General features: G+C 42.2%; 1 protein-coding gene across 17 annotated transcripts in view; it reads left to right on the top strand.

Annotated features, from left to right (window-relative positions):
• The window catches only part of JAKMIP1 (janus kinase and microtubule interacting protein 1), a 558,919-nt gene that overhangs the window by 428,649 nt on the left and 118,203 nt on the right, over positions 1-12,067 (top strand). The gene's annotated exons all lie outside the window — the stretch shown is intronic.

Genomic DNA, 12,067 nt, shown 5'->3' with positions numbered 1-12,067 from the left:
TGCTAATCCCTTTATTGCATGAGGGGTTAAGGACGTGTGTCCAAAACGTGCGTCCAATTGTGACCCGTGCCTGAAGTTTAGCAAAAAGCCACATCTAAATTAGGTTGGTTGATTTAGGGATTCAAGCACATCAGGCTTCTAGAATTTTTTCCAGGGGCACGCAGTTTAGAGTAGTGTTTCATGGTGTACTCCATGAGCACATTTTCTATGGAGAACCTTTCAATTTGTCAACTCAAATAATTGTGAATTCATAGAATGCCTGCCTGCCATTCTAATGGAAGCAGCATTAAATAGTAGGTCCAAAAAACACACCAGAAACGGTCCAATATTGCAGTAGCAACCAAGAAAAAAGAACCAGTAAATACCACAGATTCTTAATTCTTTATTAAGCATCAGGACAGCCCGACTCAGGCCGAGTTTCGCTCAAGAGAGCTTCTTCAGGGGCTATTAAAAACACATTTAAAACATATATAAACAATTAAATACATGTAAATACATTTAAAAACATTTAAGACGTATGAAGCCATATATACCAACAGGAACTGAAATGATAATAAATAATACATTAAAAAATAATAGACATACTGAAATGTAGCCATATACTTAAAAACACAGAAATACAACAATTTACATTCTCTTTTTGTGTTTATATATATATATGAATTCAATCTATGTAAAAGTGTGATTAAATAATCAAAAACTACCCAAAGGGGAGCAAAATGGAAAAGAATGAAGGTTCATCTAAAGAAATCAAGAAATACCTATAGCGCAGGATGCACAGATACTGCATCCAGTAGATGGACTTCACTGTATATGCTCAAACAAAAAAAAACAAGCAAAAAGTTAAGGTGTGTATGACCAGATTTTGCATAAAAAATAATGATCATCTCAATACAGTTGTGTAAACATTTTGAACAAGATAATGCAAAAAATGGAAGTAAAAAAAAAATCCAAAAACCATAAAGTAAACAATTACTCAGACATAGCAAACCTAAAACTCACTAGGGTGGTGAATTTATAAGCATGAGATTGCTCACTTGCGCCTTAATAACAATAACTATTTAAATCAATATATAAATATCTAGAAAAGCACACAAGTGGCAAATTGCTCACTTACCATCACTCAAACAACACAAATGTAAAATTCAAAAACGCCAGGGTGAACGGGACCGCACAGCCAGACGCTACTCCCGCGGCTAACTGAGGCATAAATCGAGTAGATGCTGACGACTGTCAAATCTCAACAACTAAAAGTTAGAATAAGTTATAAAACAAATTGTGGTCTTGTTCAGAAGACGAATTCTATTAAATCATAAACAAGGGATGAGAAAGAAAGAAAGTAAACTAAACTGCACTGTATTTAAATGCTGGGACGTGACCGCACAGCTAGAAGTATCTCCCGCGGCTAAGTGAGACATAAATTGAGTAGATGCCGGCAGAAGACAAAACAAATCATAATCATATCCAGGAGGACTTATTCTATAAACAAGGCATGAGAAAAAACTAAAACTGCACAGTATTTAAATGCTGGGACGTAACGGCACTCAAACACATTAAGGTTAAAAAAAACTAAGGGACTAATCCAGCTGAAGAGAACTTACCCACGCTCAGACACCTTTAAACAAATTTGTTCCGAATGCAGCCAGCTAATGCAGAGTTGAAAGTGCCGTAGCAACAAGTTAAACAGGAAATGACTCGCACCACTTCATTCTTCCCATTTAAATGGCGTTTTTGGCGCCAAAATCAAAAAGAGGCTAATAGCTTGAATCGGCACAAAAAGGATCTAACCCAATGATGTACAGGGTATGTAGGTAAATGTGTGATTCGGATAAGCCAATGAATATGTGAAAAACAGAAAATATAGAACTGAATGTATATAAAAAACTGGATATGAGTCGATATGTTGAAAAATAAGGGGTAGATTTTCAAACTATGTGAATAGGCCTACTTTTACTGGCGCATCAGGCGCAAGCAAAAGTACGCTGGATTTTAGTAGATACGCGCGGAGCCGCGCATATCCACTAAAATCCTGGATCGGCGCGCGCAAGGCTATCAATTCTGTATAGCCGGCGCGCGCCGAGCCGCACAGCCTACCCCCGTTCCCTCCAAGGCCGCTACGAAATCGGAGCGGCCTCGGAGGGAACTTCCTTTTGCCCTCCCCTCACCTTCCCCTCCCTTCCCCTACCTAACCCACCCACCCGGCCCTGTCTAAGCCCCCCCCTTACCTTTGTCGGGGGATTTACGCCTCCCGGAGGGAGGCGTAAATCCCCGCGCATCAGCGGGCCTCCTGCGCGCCGGGACGCGACCTGGGGGCGGGTCCGGAGGGCGCGGCCACGCCCCCGGGCCGCCCCGGGCCGTAACCACGCCTCCGGGTCCGCCCCCGAAACGCTCCCGGCACGCCCCCTAAACGCCGCGCGGTTTGGGCCCGCCCCCGACACGCCCCCCTCGGAGAACCCCGGGACTTGCGCGAGTCCCAGGGTCTGCGCGCGCCGGTGAGCCTATGTAAAATAGGCTCACCGGCGCGCAGGGCCCTGCTCGCCTAAATCCGCCCGGATTTGGGCGGATTTAGGCGAGCAGGGCTCTTAAAATCCGCCCCTGAATAAATAGACCGGTGAATATATAAAAATAAATAGACCAGTGAATGTATAAAAAAATAGACCAATAAATATATAAAATGAGTAGCCAGTGGGTATATAAAAATATAAAAAGGCCAGTGAATATAAAAAATGTATAAATAAAGTACATGAGCAATATTAAAATATGAACCATAAAAAATAATAAATAAAAATGATAGACCCATTGGAAAAAAACTATTGATCACAATATTCAGGTGATTGAAAACATACTAATAAAAGCACATGTTTTTAAATGTATTTACATGTATTTAATTGTTTATATATGTTTTATATCTGTTAATAGACCCTGAAGCAACTCTCTTGAGCGAAACTCAGCATTAAATAGTAGTCATGAAGTTTGGCTTGCTTAGAAGAGCTTAAAGTACCCTGAGCCATTGTACATATTTATCTGATTTGTAACCACAATGAAACATATAAAACAGAAACACGATAGCAGAGAGAGACCATATGGCATATCTAGTTTGCCCATTCACACCAACTATTCAGCTTTACAATCCCTACCACTCCCTCAGAGAACTCTGTGTTTAGCCCTTGTTTTCTTGAATTTAGATACTGTCTTCACCAACACCACCAGCTCCATGAGGAGGCTATTTATTGCCTCCACTACCCTTTCTGTATAGAAATATTTACTTAGAATATTCCTGAGTCTATCCCCTTTCACCCTCATCCTATGATCCCCTTACCCTAACTTATAGCTGAACTATTGCAGAACATGCAGATAATTATGGTAATGTTACATTTTCCTCTATTCCATTAATATTAAATTAGATTTTGCATTCATTGTGGACACCTGGAAAGTAGATCAGCTAGGGTAGTGCACAAGGACTGAATTGGGAATCACTGATTTATTTACCCCATTGGCTTCTATATAATGGAGAAAACACAAAACAGCAGAGAACCTAAATACAGAAAGCATCTAGCTTTCTACAAACAGCTAATACTCAATGTTAAGAGAGAATATTTCAGCAATAAAATAGAAAAATTTGCAAATAATCCAAGAACACTATTCTCAATAGTTTCAAAACTAACCAGTGACAAACAGGAATCAACACAAAACATTCCAGAAACAAAATGTAATGAAATTGCCAAATTTTGTAGTGACAACATTACTAAACTAAGAGACAAACTTCCGAACACCGCCAACCAAGAAATTAAAATGCAAAAAAGGGATGTCAACCCATGGACATCTTTCACTGAGATATCTGAAATGGAAGTAGAACAGATGCTAAAAAATGTAAACCCCGCCCCACACAAAATTGACACAATACCTACAATTGAACTGAAGAAGTCAGCTAACATAGTCACCCATACGCTGACTAAAATCATAAACCTATCCCTAGAAGAAGGAACAATGCCAGATTCACTGAAAGGAGCAATAATAAAACCAATAATTAAGAAAAAAAACAGTGATCCCCTTATCCTAAACAACTACAGACCAGTATCAAATCTTCCTTTAATAGCTAAACTAATCGAAAAAACAGTACAGAAACAGCTAGCTGAACACCTGGATAACAACATAATGTACCCATCTCAACATGGATTTCGAAAACACTACAGCACTGAGATTCTGCTACTCTAACAGATAACATTCTGAGAGGCTTTGATAGTGGTAAACACTATATTCTACTAATGCTTGACCTATCGGCAGCCTTTGACACAGTAAACCATAAAATACTACTAAATAGAGTGGAAGAAATCTGATTACAAGGCCTAACACTAAAATGGTTCAGTTCATATCTAAAAAACAGGTTTTTCCAAGTTCAGATCAACAACACATTATCAGAAAAAATTAATCTCAAAACAGGAGTTCCACAGGGATCAGCCCTGTCTGCAACCCTTTTTAACATATACATGCTGCCATTATGCCACTTTCTTGCAGGACTAGGAATAATACACTACATTTACGCTGATGACATCCAACTAATTCTACCCATAGAGGACACTTTAGAGAAAACATTAAACCTAGCCAACATGTACCTAAGCATTATAAAACAACTACTGACACAAATGGAACTTGTAATTAATATTGATAAAACAGAATTTCTACACTTGGAACGAAAAAATTCTGAAATCAGTCAAACCTCAATAATACTCAAAGACAACCAGAAAATTGAACTAACTGGAAAAGTACGTAACCTGGGAATAATTATAGATCCTGAAATCAATCTGAAACAACACATATCACTAAAAGTAAAGGAAGGTTATGCAAAACTCATGGTACTCAGAAAACATAAACCACTACTAACTCAAAATGACTTCCGAACAATTCTACAGGCACTAATTTTCTCCAGCATGGACTACTGCAATGCCCTTATGCTAGGACTACCTAATACGACACTAAGACCTCTGCAAATTCTTCAGAACACAGCAGCTAGAATACTAACTGGAAAAAGAAGGAGGGACCATATAACTGAAACCCTAGCAGAGTTACATTGGCTACCAATTGAACACAGAATTAAATACAAAACCCTATGTATCATTCACAAACTAATTTATGATGAGAAAGCAGATTGGCTAAACACAGCATTACGGGTACACACTCCACACAGGAACCTCCGATCAGCAAATAAAGCACTCCTAACCATCCCAACAGTTAAAACGGCAAGGCTAACACAAGTGAGAGAAAGAGCCCTATCACTAGCAGCACCCATAATCTGGAACACAATGCCTCCAGAGATCAAGCTACAAAGTGATCTCAAGGCATTCAAGAAAAGTTTAAAAACATGGCTTTTTAAACGAGCATTTTACAAAGAGACGAGAGAATAGAAAGAAATTATTCAGGAAAAGACAGAAAGGCACTGACCCAGGTTACCTAGAACTTTACAGTAGATTAGTCTATGAACTCTACACCACAATAAGCTTAACTATAAAACTATGTGTGATAAAACTACCCGTGTAAGTACCTTGGTACAATTGGTCATGAACTACTTCACTAAATAACTATGTCTAATGATATATTGTAACCGAACCTTTGACGGCACCTGTTAGAATGTACTATAGTACACTTTTACCTACATTAAATATGTGCCTACATGTAAACCGTTGCGATGGTATTTAAACTTAGCAATGGTATAGAAAAGTTTTTAAATAAATAAATAACAGCATTTTGTGTCAGCAATTTATGTGGACAGGTGACTAAATCTGTAGGGAGTAATACTGAACCACTATCATTCAGTGAGTCAATTTAACACTGAAGAGAGTCTTGAAGGGGTTCTACAGATGGAGATCAAGAAGGGTCTCCAGTATAGCAACAGGGAAACTAAGAAGACTGGATGAGCTTTGCAGTGTTTCTCTTCTTGTATCCTATTTCCATATTTTCAAAGTAAAGTATAACTAAATTGTAGTATTCCAAGCTGCTGCAGTGACACATAAGAAACACGTAGCATGAATGTGAAAGGATGAAGAAAGGCCAGGCACTTCAATGTAACAACATTAAAAAATTTAAAAAAAAACACTTCAATAAAAATTATGTAGCAAAAAAAAGCTGATATTTTGTTTTATAAGTGAATTCATAATGGTATTATAAATACCAAAAACATTAATATTTCCTCCCAATAGATTTGCACCTTCTCCTCTTCCATGTTGAGACATGCAGTGTCTAATCTAATAGTGTCATATAACTTCCAACATTGTACTGACATTGTGTGCCTCATTCTCTTGTTCGATTGAAATATGCTAAGGAGGAGCAAACTGATATCTATATTTCAAACCAGAGAGTATAGAAAGTGTCCATCTCTGCCATGGTGTCCATCCCTCTGGGCTCATGAAACAATTTCACAGGCTCCTACAATAGTAGCTGCTGTTGACATCACATAACCTTCAAACATCTTGGTATCATGATATGCATTTGGTCCCTGAAGACATGCAGAGCTCAGTATGCAAAGATTTATAGATTTTCTAATATAATATGAAAAATGTATATCCCTTGGATTTTATTAGTATTGTATTTTCAGCTAGAACCTAGCTGGCCAAGTTGTGGTTGAAACTTCGGCTAAACCTAATTTATAGTATGTACTTTAGTAGTCATGGTATTCACCAAACTGTGGTTTATGTATACCACAGTTTAGTGAATACTATGGTATGCATTCCCATAGCTGGGTACATACAGATGTTTACAGCTGCAGTAACATCTGTGTCTGTGGCCATCCCAGGTTCCAAATGTTAAAGCAGCAACTATCAGCAAGTTAAGAAGCCTCTCACTCCTGCCCTACAAGTGACTGAACTGAGGTGTCCCTTTTGCACCACACTTGTAATTCTCAAGGATTTCAATATTCCCCTTGGATATTGCTTTTTTTCTTCTCTCCATCCCATCTCTTTCTCACAGAAAAAAAAAATTGGATTTCTAAGAACATAAGAAGTTACCATACTGTGTCAGACCGTGGGTTCATCAAGTCCGGAATCCGGTTTCCAACAGTGGTCAAGCTAACATTTTTCTTCCAGCTCACTTAAAAGCAGCCTGTATTTGGGTTACAGAACCATGAACCTTCATTCTCAGCTACACCAGGATATTTCTCCCTAGCTCATCTACTGAGGTAAAGGACCTTAGCCAGGAGCTGCAGACTGCAATTTCCTGAAATCCTGGTCTACATCAACCCTAAATCCTACCAGTAGGCATCACTATGGAGCAGTAACTGGGCCTCCTTCCCTCCCTCCCACCCCAGGGGTTGTGAAAGCTCTTCTTCATTCTAGAAACTTTATTTGTCTCTATGGCTCTAACATCTGACACTGTTCTTTTCTGTGACTGCTGCTGCTTCTCTCGTGATTTCTGCACTTTTCTTTCGTCTTGCCCCCCATCTCCACTTTTATCCCTCTCATATAGAACATCTTCATTCAGACTCTCTTTCTTTTTCTTAATTACGTGTTCCTCTCTCTTGTTGTTCTCTTGGGGTCCAGTGATTCGCTTCTTATGTCCTGTCCTGCTGGAGCAGGTTCTTCCAGGCTATGTTCTCCCTCCTGCCAGCCTTTGGCAAGCTGTTATTTTTCTGCTGATGCTCCTCCTTGAGCTGGATCCTCTTTCACTGCCGGCCCAGGGACTGCAGGTCTGACTTTAGACCTGTGCATATGCAATGACTGGTGGGGGTCCTTATAGCTGCAGGGCCTGGTGCCGTCACGCTGTTCACACTGACCCTCAGGCGGGCCTGTTGCCACGGTACAAACTTATGTCATGAAATGTGAAATATGCGTTGTATGCTGGCAGTGAATATGGCACAGGCTGGGAGGGTTTTTTCAGAATGAAGCAGTTAAAAGTGATGTTTGCTGAAATGCAGTACAGGTCTTTATCTGCACACTGATCAGTAACAGGTTAAAAATGTGTTGCAAAAGGAAACGTATTTGTAAATGAAAATTGATTTTATACAGTACACCTAGCGTGTGTGTGTGTGGTCAGAGGAGTTTGGGTGCAGGAGAGGAAGTGTGAAGGGGAGTAAAGTAGGCAAAGGGGAGAGCAAGTGGGAAGTAAAGTGGGCAAAGAGGTTGTTTGATCCCCATTTCATTCAGCGAATTCCAAGAAAATCCTCCAAAGGAACATGTAAGGTACAGAGTTCTCTTGATGTAGAGTGCCTAGATCACAGGTGGAATGGACTATCAAGAACTTGTCATCTTTCTTATTTAACTTGTATTCTTTTATAGCCAGGACATGCTCATGTAGGTCCCATCGCAGAAAGGAGATTGTCATTTCTGTTTTCTGCTCTGACTCATCTGTAACTTTGTAAAGCATTCATGCAGAGTATTGCAGTAGATGCACAGAGGCCAATTTTTAAAGAGTTTAGGCACCTAAACTGGCACTTTGAAAACTAATTAGGGCTGAGTGGGTTTAGTCAGGTTAGGAGAAAGTAAGTTAGAGGCTTAACACTGATTTTCAACTCAAATACTTAAATATAGGCAAATAAATAGGCTTAAGATTAGGAAAATTTTCACCCTAAAACTTAGGAGCCAGTGTTTGGCTGACCATTTGCGTAATATTAGGCACCTAAAGCTGAGGTACCTAGGTCAGCCTGCCAGAGCTCTACTTTGAAAAATATATTTCGCACAACTGATGAGTTCGAATCACTACTCCAAAGTGTACTAAAACTGTATGGGGCGGATTTTAAGAGCCCTGCTCGCCTAAATCCGCCTAAATCCGGGCGGATTTAGGCGAGCAGGGCCCTGCGCGCCGGTGAGCCTATTTTACATAGGCCTACCGGCGCACGCAGAGCCCCGGGACTCGTGTAAGTCCCGGGGTTTTCTGAGGGGGGCGTGTTGGGGGCGTGTCGGGGGGGGCGGGCCCGGGGGCGTTTTGGGGGCGGGCCCGGGGGCGTGGTTACGGCCCGGGGTGGTCTGGGGGCATGGCCGCGCCCTCCATACCCGCCCCCAGGTTGCGTCCCAGCGCGCGGGGATTTACGTCTCCCTCCGGGAGGCGTAAATCCCCCGACAAAGGTAAGGGGGGGGTTTAGACAGGGCCGGGCAGGTGGGTTAGGTAGGGGAAGGTGAGGGGAGGGCAAAAGAAAGTTCCCTCCGAGGCCGCTCCGAAATCGGAGCGGCCTCGGAGGGAACAGGGGTAGGCTGCGCGGCTCGGCGCGAGCTGGCTATACGGAATCGATAGCCTTGCGCGCGCCGATCCAGGATTTTAGCGGATACGCGCGGCTATGCGCGTATCTACTAAAATCCCGCGTACTTTGCTTGCGCCTGATGCGCCAGCAAAAGTACGCCAAATCGCGCAGTTTGAAAATCTACCCCTATGTGTGCTCACTGTTGCTTGCATGGAGGAAAGAGATGCTTGGTAGACTATTGGAGTATGTGCACACTTGAGATTAGGCTGAACAAAAGGTTTGCAACCAATATTGTCATAGAGCTGTGAGCAATTGTGGCAGCAGTGACCTTCATATACACTGTTACCCATCCATTGAAAAGCTCTGAGGAGACCTGACCAGAAATCATTGATCCTTTTGGATGCAGTATATTCCAGTTAAAGCAAATTATGATAATGTGTCACAGAATACCGTGTGCAACACACTGTTGATTCTTCAAGTCCTGTGAGTTAGCACTGTAAAACCTAAATAATATATTTTATTTCAGCCCTATATCCACCAATGCTTTTTTTTCTGAGCTTTTGCATACATAAGAACATAAGAAATTGCCATACTGGGTCAAACCAAGGGTCCATCAAAATTCCAGCATCCTGTTTCCAACAGTGGCCAATCCAGGCTACAAGTACCTGGCAAATACCCAAACACTAAGCAGATCCCATGCTACTGATGCCAGTAATAGCAGTGGCTATTAGGGATGTGAATCGTTTTTTGACGATTTAAAATATCGTCCGATATATTTTAAATCGTAAAAAATCGTTAGAGGCGCGATACAATAGGAATTCCCCCGATTTATCGTCAAAAATCATAAATCGGGGGAGGGGGGAGGGGAAGGGGGAGGGCGGGAAAACCGGCACACTAAAACAACCCTAAAACCCTCCCGAACCCCCCCAAAATGTTTTAAATTACCTGGGGTCCAGTGGGGAGGGGGTCCCGGTGTGATCTTCCACTCTCGGGCCACGGCTGCGTTAATAGAAATGGCGCCGGCGCTACCTTTGCCCTGTCAGGGCAAAGGTAGCGCCGGCACCATTTTGGTTCCTGTCTCCCGACATCACGAGCGTAGGAGATCGCTCCCGGACCCCCGCTGGACCCCCAGGGACTTTTGGCCAGCTTGGGGTGGCCTCCTGACCTCCACAAGACTTGCCAAAAGTCCAGCGGGGGTCCGGGAGTGACCTCCTGCACTCGTTGCCGTATTGCAAAATGGCGCTGGCCGTATTGCCGTATTGCAAAATGGCCGGCGCCATTTTGCAATATGGCAATACGGCCATACGGCCACTGGACCCCAGGTAATTTAAAACATTTTGGGGGGGTTTCGGGAGAGTGGTGGATTTATTTTAAAGGGTCGGGGTGGGTTTTAGGGTTGTTTTAGTGTGCCGGTTTTCCCGCCCTCCCCCGATTTACGATTTAAACGATTAAAAAAAAAAAAAAAAACCGCGACGATCAGATTCCCTCCCCCCCAGCCAAAATCGATCGTTAAGATGATCGATCACACGATTCACATCTCTAGTGGCTATTCCCTAAGTCAACTTGATTAATACCAGTTAATGGACTTCTCCAAGAACTTATCCAAAACTTTTTTAAACCCAGCTACACTAACGGGCCGATACAGTAAAAGTTGCGGGAGAGCGGGCAAAAGCCCGCTCCCCTGTGCATGCAATTCTGTATTCAAATGAGGGCCCGCAGCAAAAACAGGTGCTAGGGGCTGTCAGCGGGTTTGACAGCCGACGCTCAATTTTGCTGGCGTCTGTTCTCAAACCCGCTGACAGCCACGGGTTCGGAAACCGGACGCCAGCAAAATTGAACATCCGGTTTTCAAGCAGTGGGCAGATTTCAATTTTTTTTTTTTTTTTACTTTTTCTAACTTTCGGGACCTCCGACTTAATATCGCCATGATATTAAGTCGGAGGGTGCACAGAAAAGCAGTTTTTACTCCTTTTCTGGCACTTTCCCGGTGCCCAGAGAAATTAACGCCTACCTTTGGGTAGGCGCTAATTTCTGAAAGTAAAATGTGCGGCTTGACTGCACATTTTGCTTTCTGAATCGCGCGGGAATACCTAATAGGACCATCAACATGCATTTGCATGTTGCGGGCGCTATTAGGTTGGGGGGGGGGGGGGTTGGACACGCGTTTACTGAATAAGGGGTAAAACTAGCGCGTCAAACGCACGTCCAATCGCGGGTACTGTATCCAATCGCGAGTACTGTATCGGCCTGTAACTGCACTAACCACATCCTCTGGCAACAAATTCCAGAGCTTAATTGTGCATTGAGTGAAAAAGAAATTTCTCTGATTAGTTTTAAATGTGCTACCAGCTAACTTCATGGACTGCCCCCTAGTCCTTCTATTATCCAAAAGAGTAAATAACCGATTCACATTTACCCATTCTAGACCTCTCATGATTTTAAAGACCTCTATCATATCTCCCTCTCAGCTGTCTCATCCAAGCTGAACAGCCCTAACCTTTTTAGCCTTTCCTCATAGAGGAGCTGTTCCATTCCCTTTATCATTTTGGTTGCCCTTTACTGCAACTATATCTTTTTTGAGATGGGGTGTCACCAGAATTGTACACAGTACTCATGTCCTTACCATGGAACGATACAGAGGCATTGACATTTTCCATTTTATTCACCATTCCCTTCCTAATAATTCCTAACATTCTATTTGCTTTCCTGACTGCCGCAACACACTGAGCCAATGATTTCAATGACAATGACGCCTACATCTTTTTCCTGTGTGGTAGCTCCTAATATAGAACCTTAACATCGTGTAACTACAGCATCACCTTTCACTTGCCTACATTAAATTTAATCTGCCATTTTGGATGCCCAGTCTTCCAGTCTCACATGGTCCTCCTACAATTTATCACA

Source organism: Rhinatrema bivittatum, chromosome 1, assembly GCF_901001135.1.
Source record: "Rhinatrema bivittatum chromosome 1, aRhiBiv1.1, whole genome shotgun sequence".
Taxonomy (NCBI): domain Eukaryota; kingdom Metazoa; phylum Chordata; class Amphibia; order Gymnophiona; family Rhinatrematidae; genus Rhinatrema; species Rhinatrema bivittatum.
Note: the sequence above shows the minus strand (reverse complement) of the source record. Positions and strands in the feature narration are given on the sequence as shown.